Source organism: Mobula hypostoma, chromosome 8, assembly GCF_963921235.1.
Source record: "Mobula hypostoma chromosome 8, sMobHyp1.1, whole genome shotgun sequence".
NCBI lineage: Eukaryota > Metazoa > Chordata > Chondrichthyes > Myliobatiformes > Myliobatidae > Mobula > Mobula hypostoma.
This window is the reverse complement of record NC_086104.1, coordinates 88,401,182-88,423,282: the sequence shown is the minus strand read 5'-3', so window position 1 is coordinate 88,423,282 and position 22,101 is coordinate 88,401,182. Positions and strand designations below refer to the sequence as shown.

At 45.5% G+C, this 22,101-nt stretch overlaps 1 protein-coding gene and 1 long non-coding RNA gene across 2 annotated transcripts in view; one reads left to right on the top strand and one right to left on the bottom strand.

The window, feature by feature from the left end:
* The window catches only part of syne1b (spectrin repeat containing, nuclear envelope 1b), a 504,374-nt gene that overhangs the window by 472,555 nt on the left and 9,718 nt on the right, over positions 1 to 22,101 (bottom strand). The gene's annotated exons all lie outside the window — the stretch shown is intronic.
* Positions 9,695 to 22,101, top strand: part of LOC134350704 (uncharacterized) — a 46,165-nt gene continuing 33,758 nt past the window's right edge. The window contains exons 1-2 of the long non-coding RNA XR_010018970.1: positions 9,695 to 9,933; positions 19,559 to 19,680. This is a non-coding gene — a long non-coding RNA (uncharacterized LOC134350704). The remainder of the gene's footprint in view (positions 9,934 to 19,558; positions 19,681 to 22,101) is intronic.

Sequence of the window (22,101 nt, the reverse complement as noted above, 5' to 3'; positions counted from 1 at the left end):
GCCATCACTCTGAAGAAGCGTGCAGAGAAACTCCAACTGGTAGAGGCATGTGTTACATCCCCATTACCATCCTGCCTTTCCAGTGAATGGCCAACTAGCTGGCTCATTAGCTCACAAGCAGAGATCTCTGCCATGGACAATCTAAGGTACTTTCTTTCTGGTTTGACATCAAGGGAGCTCTAGGGAAAATCCACTCAGTTAATCCGGGATTACACTGAGTAGCTGGTAGAGCTGCTGTCTCTCAGCTCCAGTGAACCAAGTTCGATCCTGCTCTCTGCTACTGCCCATGTGGGGTTTGCACGTTCTCCCTGTGGCTGCGTGGGTTTCTCTAGTTTCCTCCCAGCTCCCAGGGTGCGAGGCTGGTAAGTTAAATACTTGGTCTAGATTGCCCCTAGTCTGTAGCTGAGTGACAAACTCTGGGAGGAGCCGCTGCAGGGAGAATAAAATGGGACTGGTGTAGGATTGATGAAAACAGTTGATGCAGACATGGTAGGCTGCTCCTGAATTGCATGAGAATTAGACTCTCAGAGTAAATAAATTCACTGAGATTTAGCACAGTGCCTTATACACATCCTCTCATTAATCAAGGGCTTCACGGTCAGTAGTCGGTTCTCTCATCACGCAGAGAAAGGCTGCTGAAAATAACTGTGTGATCTGACTCAGAACATGCTACAATTATCTCGCCTGAAAAGTAGTGATCGCTCCCGCCTACGCTCCACAGAGGCCCAAAATTGTGCTTACGAACGTCAGGACACATTCACTCACATCTGCTTAGTTGGGAAGGTGGGGGTGAAATGAACAGCCCCACCCACTCCAGCACCCAGCCTGCCTCAGTCAGCTTCTCGACTGTAGTGATGAGTCCTGTACCTGTGTGGTGGGAGCATGTAATTAGGGGCCATATAAACCAGCCTCCCCTTCAGTGATCCTGTCTACACTTCCCACTACCGTGGAAAAGCAGTCAGTGTGAACAAGAACCCCTCCCAGAGCAGGCAACCTCTCTTCTCTCCCCTTACAAGCACTTGAGAACTGATACCACCAGGCTGAAGGACAGCTCTATCTCGACGTTTTAAGATGCTTGAAAGGACTTGAGATATGATAAAGGTGAACTCTTGGTCCCTCAGTCTATCTCATTGTGACTCTTGTGGTTTATTTGTCTACCTACAATGTACTTTGCAACTCGAACACTGTATTCTGCATTGTTTCCCCCTGTTGTACTACCTCAGAGTATTTATACTGTACATGGAATGATCTGTCTAGATGACATACAAACAAAACCTTTTCACTGTATCCCAGTACATGTGACAATAATAAATCAATTACCCATTACCAGATTCAAGGCCTCGAGCCCAAAACACTTTGGCTGAATGCATTTGCCCACATTGATTTCAGATTGTTGAACAGCCTCACAAGAATGACAACTTCAACTTATAACATAATTTCCCAACCACAAAACGATCCACGCTAATCATAGAAATGGAAATTGGCCCATCCTGTTTGTGCTGGTCAGAAAGAGCTGCCCAGCCTAATCCCACGTTCCAGCACTAGGTCCTGGCACTGCAGATCAAGTACACATTGAAGTACTTTTTAAATATGCTGAGCTTTTCTCCCTCCAACAGCCTTTCAGATAATATTTCTATGCCAATGGTCTTTTGGGTGAATAGAGTATTTTTTTCTTAAGTCCATCCTAGGTACCTGGAGTACTGTGTCCAGTTCTGGTTGCCTCACTATAGGAAGGATGTGGAAGCATTGGAAAGGGTACAGAGGAGATTTAGCAGGGTGCTGCCTGGTTTAGAGAGTATGGACTATGATCAGAGATGAAGGGAGCTAGGGCTTTACTCTTTGGAGAGAAGGAGGATGAGAGGAGACATGATAGAGGTGTACAAGATATTAAGAGGAATAGATAGAGTGGATAGCCAGTGCCTCTTCCCCAGGGCACCACTGCTCAATACAAGGGGACATGGCTTTAAGATAAGGGGTGGGAAGTTCAAGGGGGATATTAGAGGAAGGTTTTTTACTCAGAGAGTGGTTGGTGCGTGGAATGCACTGCCTGAGTCAGTGGTGGAGGCAGATACACTAGTGAAGTTTAAGAGACTACTAGACAGGTATATGAAGGAATTTAAAGTGGGGGGTTATATGGGAGGCAGAGTTTGAGGGTTGGTACAACATTGTGAGCCAAAGGGCCTGTAATGTGCTGTTTTATTCCATGTTCTATGTTCTATGTTCCTCTACTAACTTTAAAACTATGCCCTCTGGTTTTAAACACTGCTAAGGGAAATAGATCCTTCCTACTTATTCTATCTTTCCCTCTTATAATGACTTCAGGTGAAAGGCCTTGATAGAGTGGATGTGGTGAAGATGTTTCCAATGGTGAGTGAGTCTAAGACCAGAGGACACAGCTTCAGAATAGAGGGGCGTCCCTTTAGAGTGGAGATGAGGAGGAATTTCTTTAGCCAGAAAGTGGTGAATCTGTGGAATTCGTTGCCACAGGCAGCTGTGGAGGCCAAGTCTTTATATATATTTAAGGAAAAGGTTGATAGATTCTTGATTGGTCAGGGCATGAAGGGATACGGGGAGGAGGCAGGAGATTAGCACTGAGAGGAAACTTGGATCAGCCATGATGAAATGGCAGAGCAGACTCGATGGGCAAAATGACCTAATTCTGCTCCTATATCTTATTGTCCTAATCTGTTCATCCATAATTCTCTCATATCTTCTTTATGGACTACACATTTCTGTCATTCGTAGAGCTATTGCCTCACAGGATCAGTGACCCAGGCTCAATCCTGACCTCTGGTGCTGTCGGTATGGAGTTTGCACGCTCCCCTGATGAACACGTGGATTTTCTTTGGGTGATCCAGTTCCTCCCACTTCCCAAAGATGTGCAGGTTGATCACCACGCTGCCGAAGGCAGACGTAGAGGTATGAGCAGGTGGAGGCCTTCATGAGTCAGGGTCAACCATGGATATTGCGTTCTAGCTGACTAGATACACAGGCCTGGGCAGTACAATATGGAGAACAAGCTGTTACCCATGTAGCAAGCTCCTACTCTCCATCTGATAAACCCAAAGGAACAGCAGAGACCGATACAGTTTGGCACCAGCAGCGTCGCAGGAGTTGCAGTCAGCATTGAACTCAATGTAGGACTGCCTTAGGGACTCCAGCTCTGGATTTTTCCCTCGGGGTTTACTCCCGAGTCCTTCCCCATGAGTGAGTACGGCCCCAAAGTTTTTCTCCTAGATGAGCCGCCAACCACGGCTGATGAGCCCCATCTGTTCAAAGCGACTGGTTTTAGGGCACCAGCAACTCACCTTTGCCCCTGCTCCTGTCAGTAGAAACAGCTCTGGCGGGCTTAGTAGCTAAACCACGCGTGAAGGCCAGGAGCTGGACTTGTTTGTCAGAGGCTATTTGAGCCGCACACCATTGGGAGCATTTACACTTATTGGGAGCTTATCTCCATTACCACCCCCAGCTATAATAACCGTAAGGTACGAGGGACGATTGATAAGTTCGTAGCCTAGGGTAGAAGGAGTTAATTTTAGAAAACCTAGCTCATTTATTTTTCCTACATTTACACAGTTAATCCAGCGGTCATGGAGCATACAGATCCCTTTCTTGTAGAAGTCGGTGTCTTGGACCTCCAGTGGTCCACAGCAGGGGTGATTGATAAGTTTGTGGCCTAAGGTAGAAGGAGATGAGTTATTAACTTCAGACTTTCTGCATTTTCACTCAAAGAACTGAACTGCACATGCATATAACGAGAGCGGTATAACTCATCTCCATCTACCGCAGGCCACAAACTTATCAATCACCCTTGCTGTGGACCACCTGGAGGTCCAAGACGCTCTCGTTGCATGCACGTTCAGTTCAACTCTTTGAGTGATAATGCAGAAAGTTTGAAGTTAACAACTCATCCCCTTGTACATTAGGCCACGAACTTATCAATCACCCCTGCTGTAGACCACTTCGTCAAAGCCGGGATCTGTATGCTTCACAACCGCTGGACTAAGTGTGTACATGTAGGAGGGGACTATGTTGAAAAATAAATGTGCTAGGATTTCTAAAATTGACCCCTTCTACCTTAGACCACAAATTTAGCAATCACCTCTCGTATATGTATAGAAAAGGGATCCCCAAGATCCCATTGACGTACAGATCCATCTTTGGGTTTACATGGCCACGCTAGTTGATAGAGTGGTAAAGAAGGTGTGTGGCATGCTTGCCTTTATTGAATAGGGCGCCAAGTATAATGCAGTATATAACTTCTGTTCGGCCGCATTTGGAGTATTGTGTTCAGTTCTGGTTGCCCTGTTACAGCAAGGATGTACAGACTTTGCAAAAGGCGCACGAGAGGTTTACCAGGATGCTGCCTGGGTTAGAGGGTATGAGAAAATAAGGAGAGGTTGGGCAAACTTAGATCAGTTTCTCTGGAATATCAGAGGCTGTGGGGAGATTTGATAGAAGCTTATAGAGTTAAGAGAGATATAGATAGAATAGAGAGTCAGACTATTTCCCTCGGGTATGCTAAGGTAGAAACGTCAAGAACTGGAGACATGCATTTAAGGTGAGAGGATGAAAGGCCTTCGGAGGTATGTGGGGCAGCAAGTTTTTTGTTATATAAAGAGACGGGTAGGTGCCTGGAATGACAGCTGCCAGGAGTAAGATCATGAGACCATAAGACATAGAGGCAGAATTAGGCCACTTGGCCCATAAAATCTTCTCTGCCATTCCATCACAGCTGATTTATTAAACCCTCTCAACCCCATTCTCCTGCCTTTACCCCATAATCTTTGAAGCCCTGCCTAACCAAAACCTATCAACCTCCACTTTAAATATACCCAATAACTTGGCCTCCAGAGCCACCTGTGGCAATGGATTCCACAGATTCACTATCCTCTGGCTAAAGAAATTCTTCCTCATCTCTATTCTAAATGAACATTTCTCTATTCTGAGACTGCGCCCTCTGGTCATAGCTCCCTCACTAATGGAAACATCCTCTCCACGTCCACTTTATCTAGGCCTTCCAATATTCAATAAGTTTCAATGAGATCTGCTCTCATTCTTCCAAACTGCAGCAAGTACAGACCCAGAACTATCAAATACTCCTCATATGCTAACCTATTCAATCCTGGGATCATTCTATTTTCATGAACCTCTTCGGGACTCTCTCCAATGCCAGCAGATCTTTTGTTAATTTGCAGGTTGAGTTGGTGGTGAGGAAGACCAATGCAATGTGAGCATTCATTTTGAGAGGACTAGAATATAATAGCAAGGACGCAATGTTGAGGCTTTGTAAGTCATTGGTGAGGCCTTACTTCGATTGGGGAAACTAAATACAGTATTCGGGGGAAAGGCAATAGTAGGTGTTGGAAGAACTCAGTGGATCAGACAGTAGCAATAGAGATAAAGGGTTGGTCAATGTTTTGGGTCAGCTGAGGTGGGGATAGCTAAAAGTTTCACCTCTCTAGATGTAAGTATTACCAACAATTTGTCCTGCTCCAGACACATGGTGGCTCAGTTCAAGAAAGCACACTAGCACTTCTATTTTCTTAGAAAGCCAAAGCACTTCAACATCGTCTGCTTGAACCCCCCCCCCACCCACCCCGCCAATTGGGCAGCACAGTAGTGAAGTGGTTAGCGCAACACCTTACAGTACAGGCAACCCAGGTTCAATTCCCACTGCTGCCTGTAAGGAGTTTGTATGTTATCCCCGTGACCACATGGGTTTTTTCCGGGTGCTCCGGTTAGTTGGTCGTTGTCAATTGTCCTGTGATTAGGCTAGGATCAAATTGGGGAATTGCTGGCCGGCGTGGTTCAAAGGGCCTATTCTGCACTGTATCCCAATAAATAAACAAATAGGTTTCTATAGATGTGCCACGTAATGCATCCTATCTGCTCTGCCTAAGACTGCAAGGAATTGCGGAGAGTTGTGAACAGAGCCAATCTAGCATGAAAACCAGCCTTCCCTCCATTGATTCTGTCACTTCTATGCTTCAAGCTACCTCAGGAAAACAGGCAACATAGTCAACGGTCCCTCCCAACCCAGTCATTCCTTCTTCCCCTCCGGCCCCTCCCCACCATTGGGCAAAAATATACAAAACCTTGAGAACATCTTCCACCAGGCTCAAGAACAGCTTCAATCCTGCTGTTACAAGACTCTTAAATGGACCTCCTGGACAATAAGGAAAGATATCTCCTCTCTTAATCTACCTCACCATAGCCCTTACAGTTTATTTTTCTATCTCTCACCATCATTTCTCATTATATTCTGCATTCTATCATTGGTTTACATTTTGTACGAAACAGTTGTACTTATGTATGGAATGATTTGTCTGGCAAACAAAAGCTTTTCAAAGTATCTTGGTACAAATGAGAATAATAAACCAATTATCAAATGCCTACAATCCCCCTGCCCCCACGGATGCTGCTCAACCTGCTGAATTCCTCCAGCCGTTTGATATTCGCTCCAGATTCCAGCGGGCGCCGTCGCTCACGCCTCGAAGGCAACAGTAGGTGTTGATAGGGGAGGACGAGGCAAAGTGGGAGCAGGAACTCTGTCGTAGGCTTTCGAACCAAATGATCACTTCTGTGCTTCAGGATTCCAGGTAATTCTCATATCATTCTGTTTAACCAAGCCCCTCAGTCACAATGCAATTCTTTTATCACCCATCCTATATGTGTGTGCAATGGACTACAGCTTAGACCATGAGGTCATAAAATATAGGAGCAGAATTAGGCCATTCAGACCATCAAGTCTGCTCCATCATTCCATCATGGGTGATTTATTATCCCTTTCAACCCCAAACTCCTGCATTCCCCCTATAACCTTTGACCCCACCCTTAGTAATCAAGAACCAGTCAAGCTCCGCTTTAAACATACCCAATGACTTGGCCTCCACAGCTATCTGTAGCAATGAATACCACAGATTCACCACCTTATGGCTAAAGATATTCCTCCTCATCTCTGCTCTAAATGGACATCCTTTCATCTGAGGCTGGTCCAACACTTCAAGTCAAGTCAAGTCAAGTCACTTTTTATTGTCATTTTGACCATAACTGCTGGTACAGTACACAGTAAAAACGAGACAACGTTTTTCAGGACCATGGTGCTACATGAAACAATACAAAAACTACACTGAACTACGTAAAACAACACAAAAACTACACTAGACTACAGACCTACCCAGGACTGCATAAAGCGCACAAAACAGTGCAGGCATTACAATAAATAATAAACAAGACAATAGGCACAGTAGAGGGCAGTAGGTTGGTGTCAGTTCAGGCTCTGGGTATTGAGGAGTCTGATGGCTTGAGGGAAGAAACCGTTACATTGTCTGGTCATGAGAGCCCGAATGCTTCGGTGCCTTTTGCCAGATGGCAGGAGGGAGAAGAGTTTGTATGAGGGGTGCGTGGGGTCCTTCATAATGCTGTTTGCTTTGCGGATGCAGCGTGTGGTGTAACGGTCTGTAATGGTGGGAAGAGAGACCCCGATGATCTTCTCAGCTGACCTCACTATCCACTGCAGGGTCTTGCGATCTGAGATGGTGCAATTCCCGAACCAGTCAGTGATGCAGCTGCTCAGGATGCTCTCAATACAACCTCTGTAGAATGTGGTGAGGATGGGGGGTGGGAGATGGACTTTTCTCAGCCTTCGCAGAAAGTAGAGACACTGCTGGGCCTTTTTTTGCTATGGAGCTGGTGTTGAGGGACCAGGTGAGATTCTCCGCCAGGTGAACACCAAGATGTTTCAATGAGGTTCCCCCCCCCCCCACTTCATTCTTCTAAACACCAGTGAGTAAAGCTTGTGGATTTACACCTTATCTGGGCCTGTCCATCACAAACCTACTGTCCACACCATCGCTGCCCTCGTGTTTGCTTATTGGCTCCTGGACAGGAAGTACGCACAGTGAACTGAAGATCTCATTTACCAGAGAGGAGGGGCCACTTAGCACCAGTGTCCCACATCCTGACTTAGAAACCCCATCGCGTGTCTCTTAACCACAGGCAGAAAATGGCACAACTGCCATATCATTACCAAGAATGAAAGACCTATCTCAATGGGAGGGAAGCAGGAAGCTGACATGACAGAGCTTTGTTAACCGCTTAGTCAATCATGCCCAATTTTAGCTCCACACAAGGAAACAGCCTCGGTGACAGACACTGCCTCTGCAGGCAACTTGCTGAACAGAACCTTAGCATCTGGTGCTCGTTCCTGAACTGTGAAACAATCAAGAAATACAGCAAACCAAATGATTCTGTCACCAAACACACTTTTATCATACGTACAGGTTACCAGCATCTCCAACCCTTCATTTTCTTGGCGGGTGGGAGTTAAAGTGGGGCAGAACATTTCTGAGAACAGACTTTGCAGGACAATAGCCTCTTTCTCCCCCTGTTGCTGCATTAATGGTTCTTTCTGACTTACACTGAAATTATTCATAGGCACAATTAATAATGCAGTGATCACAGAGTCAGCAGAAGGCTCAATCCTGCAGGCTTATTATAGCACAGCACCATCACAGGTGATTTGCTGATGATGAATCTATTCTGGTCTCTTTTACGTTTGGTGTAATCGTGTGAACAACTGATAAACACCACTCGGCCTCCGTTGGATACCCGGCTACGGCAGCTGCCGGATGGAGATCTGCCCACCTCCCCTCATTAACTGTCCAGGCTGAATGCTGGGTCACCACCTCCACCACTGGATTGGAAGCTGGAGGTGCAAAACCATACACCACACACTTGAGCAATTACCTAAGCTTAAAGAGGCAAAGCTAGATGCAGCGGGAGCATTGGTCGCAATACTTCAAACAGCTTTGAGAAGTTGACCGTTTGGCCCCACAGGTCTGCTTGCTAGCCCTTCTGGAGCAAGAATAACTTGCAGGCACAAAGCAGTAGTCTGGGGCAACACACGAGATACCAGGGGAACTCAGTGGGTCAGGCAACATCTATGGAAGGAAAATTGACATTTTTGGTCAAGACCTTTCATGTGGGACTGGCTTCCCCTGGAACAACCAGATAGAGTCTAATAGTGATACAGCACGGATTCAGGTTCTTCAGACCACAGAGTCCTACTAATCCTACATTAGTTTCATTTTTTATTCTTCCCACATTCTCATCAGAGCATCCCATGAGATCACAGGGAAAGCAGGCAAACTCCACACAGACGGCATTGAACAAGGGTCTCTGGGGCTGTGAGGCAGTGACTCTACTGGCCCTACCACACTGCTGTCAAACTTCCTGAACTTTCTAAAGATCTGTGCCAAATGTACCCTCTTTCCGAAGTTCGATCATTCATTAAGTGCCGTGTTCATATAACGTGGGTGATCATGGTCTTCCCATGACCATGACTATTCTTGGCAAATTTTTCTACAGAAGTGGCTTATCATTGCCTTCTCCTGGGCAACGTCTTTATAAGACGGGTGACCCCAGCCATTATCAATACAATTCAGAGTTTGTCTGCCTGGTGTCAGTAGTCGCATAACCAGGAGATCACACGACCATCCACCGTCCGTTCCCATGGCTTGACGTGACCCTGATTGTGGGGGGCTGGGGTGCTACACCTTGCCCAAGGGTGACCTTCAGGCTAGCGCAGGGAAGGAGCACCTGACATCTCCTTTGGTACAGGCGTATCACCACCTCTTTCAAAAGAGCTGCGCCAAACATACCCACTTTCTAAAGAGCTGCAGCATCCAAGTGTATTGTGCTCTCTCTCAGCTGGTCCCTGGCACTGCTTCAGACTGGAATAGGAAAGAACTCTCACAGCACACTGACCAACATTTACCCCCTCACTCGACTCTACAAGAACAGGTTCCTCTGCTGTTTTTCACACTGAAACCATGGGCAGGAACTGGCAGCAGTGACTGCTGGTGAGGACCATGAAAGCTCACGGGGGTGCTTTACAGTCGGTGCCGCTCTACGTGAAAACCTGAAGTGGTGAGTAAAATCTATACTGTGCAAATAAACCCAAATCCTTTCCTGAGAGAGAATTCTGAATGCAAGTCACGTCACTCCTGACAACAGGAAGCTCAGTACCAAAACTAAGTCAGAAAAGAGTTGCCTCTTTATAAAATTTGACGCAAAAAAGGAGAAAAGCTTTCACCCCAAGACTCGAGAATTTCAGTGTACAGATTCTAAACTGCCCAAGTGTTCCTCAGACATGTGCATCATTCCTTCCCATTTATCAATGTCAGTCACGTAACATTAAATTACTTTCTTCCCGTGACGCAGATTTTATTGAAAGCTTCCAGGGTTCAAATTAGAATCAACTGTGAACCCAGCTGCCATAGAGTCACACAGCACAGAATGAGGGTATTCAGCCCACTGTGCCAGCACCACCTCCAAGCTGTCCAATTAGCCCCACTCCCCTGTATTTCTCTCAGAGCTCTGACACAAATATCCACTTCCTTTTTGAAACTGGCAGTCAAACCTGCTCCCACCATCCTTTCAAGCAGTACACACTGGATAGTAACAACTCTCCCAGCAAAGGCATGTCTCTTCATCTCCCCGCTGTCATTCGACCTACACTCACCCTAGCGTTTGCACAGCCTGCATTTCTCTCAGAGTTTCATGTTAAGCAGGAAAAAAAGCTGCCAAAAATACAAAACAAGGTGTCCATGCTAGGGCAGGCTGTCTGTTTCTAACCATCCATAACTGAAAATGGAAGCGGAAAGGTTGTGTTTCCACAGAAATGTATGATAATTCCTTCTTCAGGGACTGCAGGTGACTTCTCACTATTTGCATCAGGAGCAGCGAGCTTGATCATACAAATCAGGCCAGAGGGGATGCACAGTCAGAGCTGCCAGCAGGGTAGCCTTTGAAGCCGCTAACCAGTGTAGTGTTTAAAGAATAGCTGAACCCTCACAGATGAAATGGGTGATATTTTCAGCGAGGATTTTCCCAGCACGTCTGTTCTTGTCCCTGGTTTCATCTCCCCCTCATTCTTAACTGATATTTTTATGGTTTTGCACACACAGCTACTCCCTATGTTCTCTGCTAATTCAATGATGTGGAAGAGAGGAGTGAAAGATATGAATCGTTCAACTTAAACCCAACTGGTCTTCTTTCTCTGTCAGTTCTGATGCAGGGCTTTTTGGCCTGAGATATTAACTGTTTCCCTTTCTGCAGACGCTGCCTGACCCGTTTCTGATTATTTGTATTTATTTATTTGGAGATACACACACACACACACACACACAAACAGGAAAAACATACAAATTTTCTTCCAGAGGACGCCGGAATTGAACTCTGAACACCCCAAGCTGTAATCGCATTGCGATAACCACACCATCTGCAGCCTTTTGCTCTTCATTTTCTTTCAGGGCCTGCTTGTTTTTCTCACCCTTTCTCGCAGAGTCAATGCGAGGAAGACATACCCAAGTTGCAGCACAGGGAAAGTAGCCTTTGCTAAAGCGTTGACAGCCATTGACTTCCAGCCAAACCCCAGCACGGGACAGGCTACCATTGCTTGTTCATGGTTACAACTGGCCCACCCATGCAGTTAAAATCCTTTGACTCATTCCAAGCTTTTACTGCAAGTTCAGCCAATCTGTGGGTCAGGCAGCCAATCCATGGGACAAACAACCTCACCTAGACCTCCAGCTATTCTTAGCTTGGAGCCAAATAAGAAGACTCCCCCGGGAAACTGTCCCTGATGTCACTAATGCCACGGGGCAGGCCTGGTGCCCCCGTCTCACCAACATGTGGTCCACCTTCCTGAAGCACTGAAGTAAAAGGCTGGAACAACTCAGCAGGTCGGGCAGTATCTGTGCAAAGGAAATGAACTATTCTTTAACTTCATCAGCCCAGATCCCCATCTAAATGAAGTCCAAGGCCAACGTGACACAAGTTTGACCAGGAATCACCATCCCAGACTGCCGACCCTTTCTCCCATCTGCAGAATTCCCAGTTCACCTGGACTCCTCCCTTTTACCCTCCCTTGATCTGTAATGAGCACAGAAAAGACTGGGAACAATCATCAGGCCTGCTGATAAAAGAAACAGCATTAACCTATCAGGTCTGAGGCCCTTTATCAGAACTGCATTCCTCCCACTGAGAAGGGGATTCTGCTTACTTCCTCCTTGGAGTCAAGCTTAAAAAAATCAATTCTGCCCCTTCTTTCTTCTGTTGCCAAGCTCTGCACAAAACAGAAATATCCCCACCCAGTGCCTTCACGTGTTCCTGTCAAGAATGAAAAATGCAAGGGCCAAATAAAAGAATGTGTTTCTATTTGTTTTACCGTTCAGTTGTAAGAAGTTATTTGGGTCTCCAACTGATTTTAATTAAAGTGAGTGCAAAAAAAAAAGCCTTGATAAGTAAACTTGTCTCAACGTGCCCATACAAATAGGACCTTACTCACCATAGTCTGGGCTACTTCTACTTCTGAGAGCTACTCTGCGATTGACTGGTGCCCCAAGGGGAAGGAATGTCACCTTCACACAACAGATGAGACATGACAGCGAGAGAGGAAATGCCTGGGGTGACTAACAATGTACTCCGACAATACGGGACAGTTTGTGGGGGGGGGTGAGTGGGGGCCACAGCAAAGCCCTCTCCGTTACTTGAGGTCCAGGGCACAGCACAGGCTCAAAGGGCCAAACCACCTCCTGTATCGGAGGATTGTGCTGGAGTCCTGGTTCTCAGGCAAGGATTGATGAACACGTTTTTGTGGATTGGACTCTGCAGTTCCTATTATGATGTGTTTCTGATTTCTGGTCGCTCCATGTTTTTGTTGCTATTTTGGGCGATTTTGATCAGGGAGGCCTGCAGATAACGAACAACACCGTGTTAGATTGAACTGAACTGAATACGCCTGGACTCTCTCCATTTTATGTTCAAAATTTGGTTATTCGCTCGTTCCACAAGTTGTTATTTTGTGCACATTGGGGCAGGATTGATGTTTTCCTTTGAACTTCCACTGTTTCCTTTGTTTCCTGGCTGTCTGTGGGATGATGTACCTCTGGGTTGTATACTGTGTATAACTTGATAATAAATGTACCTTGTATCTTTTAATCTGTGGATGGTATGAAGTGATAAGTTAAAATTGAAAAAAAGAAACATAATACAGAAAGCTGACAGTTACCCATTCCTGAACTTGGCCTTGAATGCAAACCAGTCCTCAAGGTCTGTAAACATCCAGACCACGAAAGCAATAGTCCAGAGCAATCAGAAAAATTATAAAAGGAGAGCAAGAAAATCTATCTGATCATACTTTGATCTCAGAGAATAAACACTTCTCACTCAGCTAACTCTACATCAGGAAGCTGGACACATTTCCCACGTCCATCCACAAAACCTCTGCCCTTTACAGCATCAGCGTCAGGCAAGAATTGTTCAAGTCTACAAATAAATGCCATGGTCATGTGCCCACTAGTACTGTCCACATCGTACAGTGACGGCCCTGTGCCCTCCAGTCCTGTACACATCGTACAGTAATGGTCTTTTGCCCACAGGGTCCTTACATTAATGTTCATAGGCAACAGGTTTGTATCAACCAACCCTGTACCCCAGCGTTATACAGTGACAGATCTGCGCCCAACAACTGCGTACGTGTTATAGTTTTCGACCTGCAGCTTACACCAGCATTTCTCAGTGGTAGAGCTGTGCTCACGAATACTATACACCAGTGTTGTACAATCGCAGACCTCTCCGCACAGGGATTGTACCTATGTCGTGGTAAGGAGCTGCGTCATCCGATAAGGTTCGCCAGGACCCAGAGCAGAAAAGGGACCTGGAACTTCACACGCCTGGAAGGGAGGCCAACTGGAGCAGAATGGTCTTAGGTGCCAGAGCTAGTAATTGGTCAGCCTCAAGCCTGACAATGGATGGTCCAGAGGACCAACGCCCACTATCAAGAAGGGCTCAAGGACCCTGGCCCCAACATCAGGAGGGTCCTAGGACTGGGTAGACAGAGAAGGTAACAAGTAGATGCTGCCTGTCCTGTTGAGTTCCTCCAGCATTCGGTGCGTGTTACATTGACAATGAGAATGGAGGTCACAATAGCTGTGGAGCAATTAAGCGCCGCTTGCTTTCCAAGTAGCGTGGGAAGAAAGGACACACTGATGGGATCTTGAGAGGGTCATGTGATGAAGCCCCCAGAGCTGATGACCTAGTGGCCAAATGGGTGCATGCAATGGGTCTGTGTAATGAGGCAGGCAGCCCCGTGTGGTTCGTGGTCCCCAGCAGGCGGTGAGTATAACATTGCAGAATTCCAGATACAGTTTGAGGGCTAACATCCAGGGTCTATAACAATGTAAAAAGGGCAATTACAATAATATGAAAATTGAGTGAACTCAGTAAATAGGCAGAGGAATGGATTAATGAATGAACACTGGCAGATATTTAGACAGCTAGTGCACAATGCTCAATATAAGTTTATCCTAAATACAAAGTGGCATGCCAGGAAAAAGAATGAAACGTCCATGGTTAACAAAGAAGGTGAAGAAAGATATTATTAAATGAAAAAGTAGAACATAATCAAGTGGCAAGGGCTTGTGGTAGACTGGAGGATCAGGGAATTTGGCAGGAACCAGTGGCAAGAGGAGGGGAGGAGAAGATGGCGGCGCGACGCAGCGCGCACGGCTGCTCCAAAATGATATCGTATTTGTAAGTAGGAGAGGGGTGTGCACAATCCGGATTTGATGGAGACTGACGTGAGAAGCACGGAGGAACATCTGAAGAAACTTCTGAAATGCCCGCTTCGCTGCCGCTGCTACTGTGCGATCGAGAATCTCCGGAGACGAAGGCCCCAAATCCTCGGCTTTGCCTATTGCCTGTTGCCGGGGCCGGGGTCGAAGCTCTCGGCAGAGATGGTGCTCGGTGTTGGAGGGCTGGTCGGAGGCTCGAAGTTTCCGGACGGACTTAAGAGTCGGCTGTGGTCGGGTGCTTCCAGGGTGCTGCATCGGCAAGTTTGCGGCGTTGGAAGCTCATGGCAGGGAAAGTTTTTTTTCTTCCTTCTACCGTCTGCGTGAGATGATGGAACTTTTGAGAGACTTTGAGACTTTTTTTTTACCGTGCCCATGGTCTGTTCTTTATCAAATTGCGGTATTGCTTTGCATTGGTGTAACTATATGTTATAATTATGTGGTTTTTGTCAGTTTTTTTTAGTCTTGGTTTGTCATGTGCTTCTGTGATATTCTGGAGGAACATTGTATCATTTCTTAATACATGCATTACTAAATGACATAAAAGAGGACTGCGTGTCCTCATAATCCAAAAAAAAGACCATATGAGAGGGAAAAAAACAGATTGTGGGAAAAGTCAGGCAAGTTACATCACATCAAACAGCAAGGGCTGTTATGGAAAAGTAAAAAGGAGAAGAATAGCTGGAGTAAGAATCAAGTTCAATTTTACTTGTCACTCAACCATACATGAACACCCTTGAATACAGTCAAACCAAACAGCATTACTCCAGGGCCAAGGTACAAAACACAGTACCAACAGTCATACACAGCATAAGGCACATATAGCACATATGTAGCACACAGTAAACATACAGACATACAAAATATAGCCCAGGTCCCCGAGTGTCATGTCCTGCAGACTGATGGTGCATGGGATATTGCCCTGGAGCCAGGTTTCTGCAAGAACAAGCACGCAGCAGTCCGATCATCTTGCGCTAGTGCAGCCGCAGACAAACGCAATCCATCGGGCAAACACAGGAGGGCAGCACTGACGGGAGGGGCCAGCCCTCAACCTGGCGTGGAAGCCAGCCACTCCACACCTGCTTCGCGGACTCCTCCACTGGGCAGCTGCAACAGGCGACCCTGCAGGATGAGGGCCTGGTCCGCACAACAACAGAGTTCGCACAGCTCCTCTACCGTCAGTCTATAGAGTGAGACTTGTAAATTAACAATGGGAAACTAGCAAATGGCAGATAAGGTACAGTCAGTACAGTGAGGAATCCTGCAAAAATCCCAAATATTTCTAATAGGCTAGCTTCAAATGCAATGGAAGAACTTTCAACCATCACGACGACAAGGTTGAAACATTAGAAAGAATAATTGGACTAAAGATAGAAAAGTTGCCAGGTTCATGGACTGCACTTTTCTAAATAATAAAGTGTCCGCGAAGGTACTGAAGCAATTGGTTAAGATTTCTTTGAGAACTCAGAATTTCAGCAGAAAGGAAGACACCCAGAGGAAGGGAGGAAGTCAAAAGCAGGTAACTATAAGCCCGTTGCCCAATATCTACTGTTGGCAAGACACTGGACTCCAAGGAAGAAATAGCTAGTAATTCAGTGAATCTTAATTTAATCAAAACAAATCAACGTGATTTTATGAAAGTTAAATCCTGTTTGACAAATCTGCTGGAGCTCTGAAAGCAGCAGGGAACCTGTAGATGAATTGCATTTGGATTTTCAGAAGGAATTTGATGAGATGCCACGTACGAGGTGGTTTTTAGCCGAAGGAGTGAAAAATTAATTATCGCAAAGAAGACAAGAGTCGGAATAAATACAGGCTGGAAGGTGTAACTAAGTTCAAAATGTATTATCAAAGTTCATATATGTCACCATATACAACCCTGAGATTCATTTACTTACAGGCACACTCAATAAAAACAATAACAGAATAATAACCATAATAAAATTAATGAAAGACAGCGGCGACTTGTGCACTCAATTAGTGTGCAAAAGACAACAAACTGTGCAAATACAAAAAAAAATTAATAATCAATAAATATCAAGAGCATGAGATGAAGAGTCCTTGAAAGTGAGTCCATAGGTTGTGGGAACATCTCAATGGTGGGGCACGTGAAGTTAAGAACATAAGAACATAAGAAATAGAAGCAGGAGTAGGTCATCCGGCCCATCGAGCCTGCCCCGCCATTCAATAAGATTATGGCTGATCTGTCCAAAACTCAGCTCCATCTACCTGCCTTTTCCCCATGACCCTTAATTCCCTTACTATGCAAAACTCTATCTAACTGTATCTTAAATATATTTAGTGAAGAAGCCTCAATTGCTTCCCTGGGCAGAGAATTCCACAGATTCACCACTCTCTTAGGTGAAGCTATCCCTTCTAGTTCAAGAGTCTGATGGTTGAAGGGTAATAATTGTTCCTGAAACTGGTGGTGTGAGTCCTGAGGCTCCTGTACCTTCTTCCTAGTGGTGTTAGTCAGAGAGTCATGAAGTCATACAGCACAGAAACAAGGTCAAACAGCCACCCTACTTTTCACAACTGTTAAGGAACCAGCAGTACTAATCCCGTTTACCAGCACTTAATTGATGCCTTAGTGATTCAAATGCTCATTTAGCACAGCACCTCTTTGCCCCAAATTTTTACGATTGATATGAATAACGTAGAGGTGTAGATGTTGTGCCAGGCATCCAAGTTTACTGATCACCCCAAAGCAGGTAGGAGGGCATGTTGCAGAGGGTATTAGGTCTTCACAATGGGTTCCGGCTAAGTTGAGTGAGTGGGCAAAAACTTCACTAAATGTGGGAACATGTGAGCTTGTGCACTTTGATAAGGAACATCAGGCAGGCCACGGCCGGAATGGAGAAGGATGCGGATGAGTGAAATGCACAAAAATTTAGCAAGCAGGAGTAGTAAGAAGGGAACCTTTATGGCTAGAGGGTTGGCATTTAGAAATAGGGAAGTATTGTTACAATTGTACAGAGTGTTAATGAGGCCACATCTGAAATACCACGCATAATTGTGGTCTGCTTATTTAAGGAAGGACACATTGGCTTTGAGGCAGTCCAGTAAAGACTTAACATACTATTTGCTGGGGTGACATGTCTGTCTTATTTAGATTATGAAGACACGCAGTCCCCTTTGATTGTCATTTAGTAATTATTGTCATTCAGTAACGACAGCAGCAAATGAGTATTTCAGAAATTTCTCCAGATGTTCCTCTGTGCTTTCACGTCCGTCTCCATCAAATCAGAATTGTCCACAGCCCCTATTTATCATGAGTAGCTGAGGAAATGTTATCCATATTCTTTTGAGTTTAGAAGAATGAGGTATGTTCTTATTAAATGTACAAGATCCTTTGGAGAGCTTGGTAGAGTACAGGTCAAGATGGTTCCACTTGTGGGAGAATCTCAAATAAGGGAACATGGTAACAATAATGGGAGGCCAGCATTTCAAACTCAAGTGATGGGAAGTTCTTCTTGGAGGGGGAAATGAACCTCTGGAATTCTTGATCCTGGAGAGCTGTGGAGGCTAAATGATAGGGAATGCTTAAAGGGGATGCAAATGAACTGTGAAAGATCAGAGAATTGACACAATGTGCAACTGGTTCAGAAGGGCCCTGGGACAGGTCAGCTATTGAATTATAGGACCAACTTGAGGGCCGGTGTTCAAATGTCCTGCCTATGACTAGACCAAACAGAGCGAGACTAAAGAGGGTTGTGGAACTAAGCTCAACAGGGAGGGCCTTGCGGTCCAGAAATAAAATATGTTCTGTGTGGTTACTCTTGTGGCCTGCCACTCAAAGCAAAACTACTTAAAAGAATATTGTGAAAGAAACTCCTGTCTCACTGCATCTTTAACCTTCTCCTCCGCATACGTGTCTATCACACATCCTGCTGCAGCTCATCATCTATCTTACCATATTTGCAGCCCAAGCCCACATGCTAGAAAGTTTAGAGAATCATGACCTTTGCTCCCTTGCAGTGTGACTTCCCTATCCATTTAGGGCCTATGGTTCAAATACATAAAATTTCATCCAACTCAACTGTTTTGTGTTACCAGGGGTTTTTTTGGTAACTCCATTCAATGCATTTCCTGCTGCCTGACATTATTAAAACTCCTGTGCATTATTTGTTGCTACAATTTCTGGTCACAGTCACTAGAAATTGATGTGTCATTGTACTTGAAATGAATGGGTGGTCCAAAGAAAGACGACTTGCCACTTGGCATAGGGAATGCTGGAGAGATTGAAGCAGATCAGCACAAGGAGTGTGAGAAACTTTGCCCAATTTCTCAGCGGCTGTGGGGGTGGTCCAACGAATACAGGCCAGTGCTACAATTGAGTTTTAATGTGCCATAATAGCACTGTGTTTAGGTTATCAGTTAATGTGGTAAACCCCATTTAGCTTTAATTATGAAATACATTCTCATACACTGCAACTCAAGGCACTCAGTTGTAATAGTGTCAACATAAGTTTGGTATTATAAGTTTGCCATTGTATGATGTCAGGATATAGAAGGTTGATATCAAGGTGGTCCCAAGAGTGGTTCCTGACCTAGCCAGACTCAGCCCAGCTCCAACGCCCGACAGCTAAGAACATCACCATCTCCAGAAACTAACGACATATCATAGAAATCATGTTCAACCACTGTGCAGCAGGAATCAACATAACAAACAGAATTATTGAAATACATTATAAAAATCACAGAATATATGCTCAATGCAAAACCAGTTCATTTCTCAGGTCAGACCACAGGGTGTGCATTTCACAGAAGGATTATAAACTGTCTACCACAGATAGTTGATCCACTGTACATCGCTAGAATTTTGAAAGCACTGTATAATTAGTTATAAGCCACACCTGCTCCCCATTCCTAACCCTTTAAGCCGAGCCCTGTAAATTAACTCCTCCTATTCTCTCCAGCCTGATCACAGAGGCCAGTCCAGAAACCCTTGAAGTTTGACAAGAGAAGAACAGGGGACTGAAGAGGCTTGGGTGTTCCAGCCTGGAAAAGACATTAATCTAGTGAAGCCCTTGGGAGCAAGGTAAGATTAAACCATAAGGGAAATTAGAAGTCTAATTCTGCAGAGCTGAGAATAAAAACGTAGGCTGACCTTCCGGTGAGAACCACAGGATTGTCAAAGCCTCTAAAGGTATAAAGAAAAGCCAATGGAGCCATCAGGAAAAGAGTAATGGAGCTCTCTGTGGTGTCCGGGCTAATATTGATCCTCTAACATCACTGAATTACTCAGTGGAATCTTGCTGAACATAAACAGACATCTCTGAATGTGCTATCACAATTTCTATATCGAGGTGTCTACACTCCAGAGGATATATCAGTCACTGTAGAGTGCTTTAGAAAGACCTGACACTCTTAAGGTTACTTGGGAAGCACAATTTTCTTTGCCTTGAGGAATTTACTAAGGACTGGGAATCTTCCTCCTCAGCCCCAAACAATGTAACAAATTACATGTCTAACGGTCAGTCTGGTCCCCAAACCCTTTAGCAGTAGGTTGGCATGTTCTTGAGGGCAGAGTGCGTGAGCCCAGGTTGAACTGTTCCAAAGCCCCACCCCAGCTCTTCGTTCTGATGTTCTGCATCTGTTCTGTTCTGAAACAGCCAATGAGACGTGGCAACAGAACCGGTAATACTCTGCTCAAAGTCAGAAGCTGCAAACCCTCACTTCCGTTTGCAGTTTCTATTTCCTGAAAGTGGCTACACTGTGGGTGCCGTATCAAAAAGAGAAGCAGCTCGGTGGCAGAACCTATTATGTGGGTAGAGATGTATGCAGCTTTAGTGAGTAACAGCACAACAACAGGTCCCATGGACAACCAAGTCTGCACCAGGTCATCGAGCAGCCATTTTGAAACTAATCCTACACTAACCATTTTATCCCTCTTCTGACACTCATCCACACACTTAGGGGCATTCCCCACCCCACCCCCCGGATTCTACATCTGCATTCTATGGTCAATTTCCCTACCAACCTGCACATCTTTGGGGTTGTAGGAGTAAACCAGAGCACCCAGAGGAAACCCACAAAGTCACAGGGTGAGCACACTATACAAACACTACACAGTCAACATTGGAGGTCAGAACTGAAACCACATTGCAGGAGCTCGACTAACTACACCACCCCTCAATATATGTTACCGAGCCACCATTACCTCCCAAATTATGATGCAAGGAAAATATGAAAGTATTTCATTTTATGTAAGAAATGGTGCCTATAGCCAGGAGTCAATGATGTGTCCAACCTTCTCAAACTAGCCTAAACTGATACTACCCCAACATGCACCAGAGATTTCCCTGTAGGCCTCACACAACTCTGTGATGGCAAGGCAAGCATAGGCCATGTGAATGTCACACCTGCCTGCCCCTTCCATCTCCGCACCCCCTACACCTGCCGAGTCATTCCTTGCCTCAGGCCTCAGACACAAAAGGCAGCAAGGAACTGGAGCCTGCCACCTGCCACACAGTCGAATGGCTGCCAATCATGATTCTGTCAATCACCTTCTGGCATTGAACCAGAAGGCTGTGGATTCAAGTCGCACGCTACCCTAACTTGGAAACCTACTGTCAGCCCTTCAACATCACTCAATCCAACTCCTCGAACACCCTACCCAGTAGCACTGTGGGGAACCTTCATCAGAAAGGCGGCAGCGCCTGAAGAAGGCAGATCACCAGCACTTTCTCAAGGGTCATTAAGGCTGGGAAATTAATGTTGTCCATGCTAACACACCCAGATTCCCAAAAGTATAGTACGGATAATGATCCAGGCAGAATCAGGTTCATTATCCCTGATGTATGTCGTGAAGTTTGTTGTTTTGGGGCAGCACTACAGTGCAATGCATAAAATATACTATAAATGATAAATATAGAATATAAATTAAATAAAGAGTGCAAAAAGAGATCATAAGTAGTGACGTAGTGCTCATGGGTTCATTATCTGTTCAAGTACCTGATGGCAGAGCGGAAGAAGCTGTTCCTTTTTTTGGCGTGTGTGTCTGCGTGCGTGCGACCGTGTGTGTGCGATGTTGGCGAGACGATGTCTTTTTCATGCCTTTACAAGGTGGGAAGTGAGAGAGAGAGAGAGAGAGAGAGAGAGACTGTGTGGCACGCCACTCCTCTCACAGACATTTTGGCAGTATTTTTCCCTTTATTTTTACGAGGTCGAGTTGCGATCTCGACACTCAACCCAGTACGGATGGAAAGCGTACTCAGGAGCGGACCCGGCTGAGTTCAAATCTGGGAGCCTCCGTTCCAGAGTCTGGCACTGACGTCATTGCGCCACCCAGCCGGCCAAGAAGAAGCTGTTCCTAAAATGCTGACAGTGTGTCTTCAGTCTCCTTCCCTCCTCTCTGGTGGTAGTAATGAGGAGAGAGCATGTCCTGGATGGCGAGGGTCCTGAATGGTGGATGCTACCCTCCCTCCTGCACGGTGCTGATGGTGCAGTGCTTTGTTGG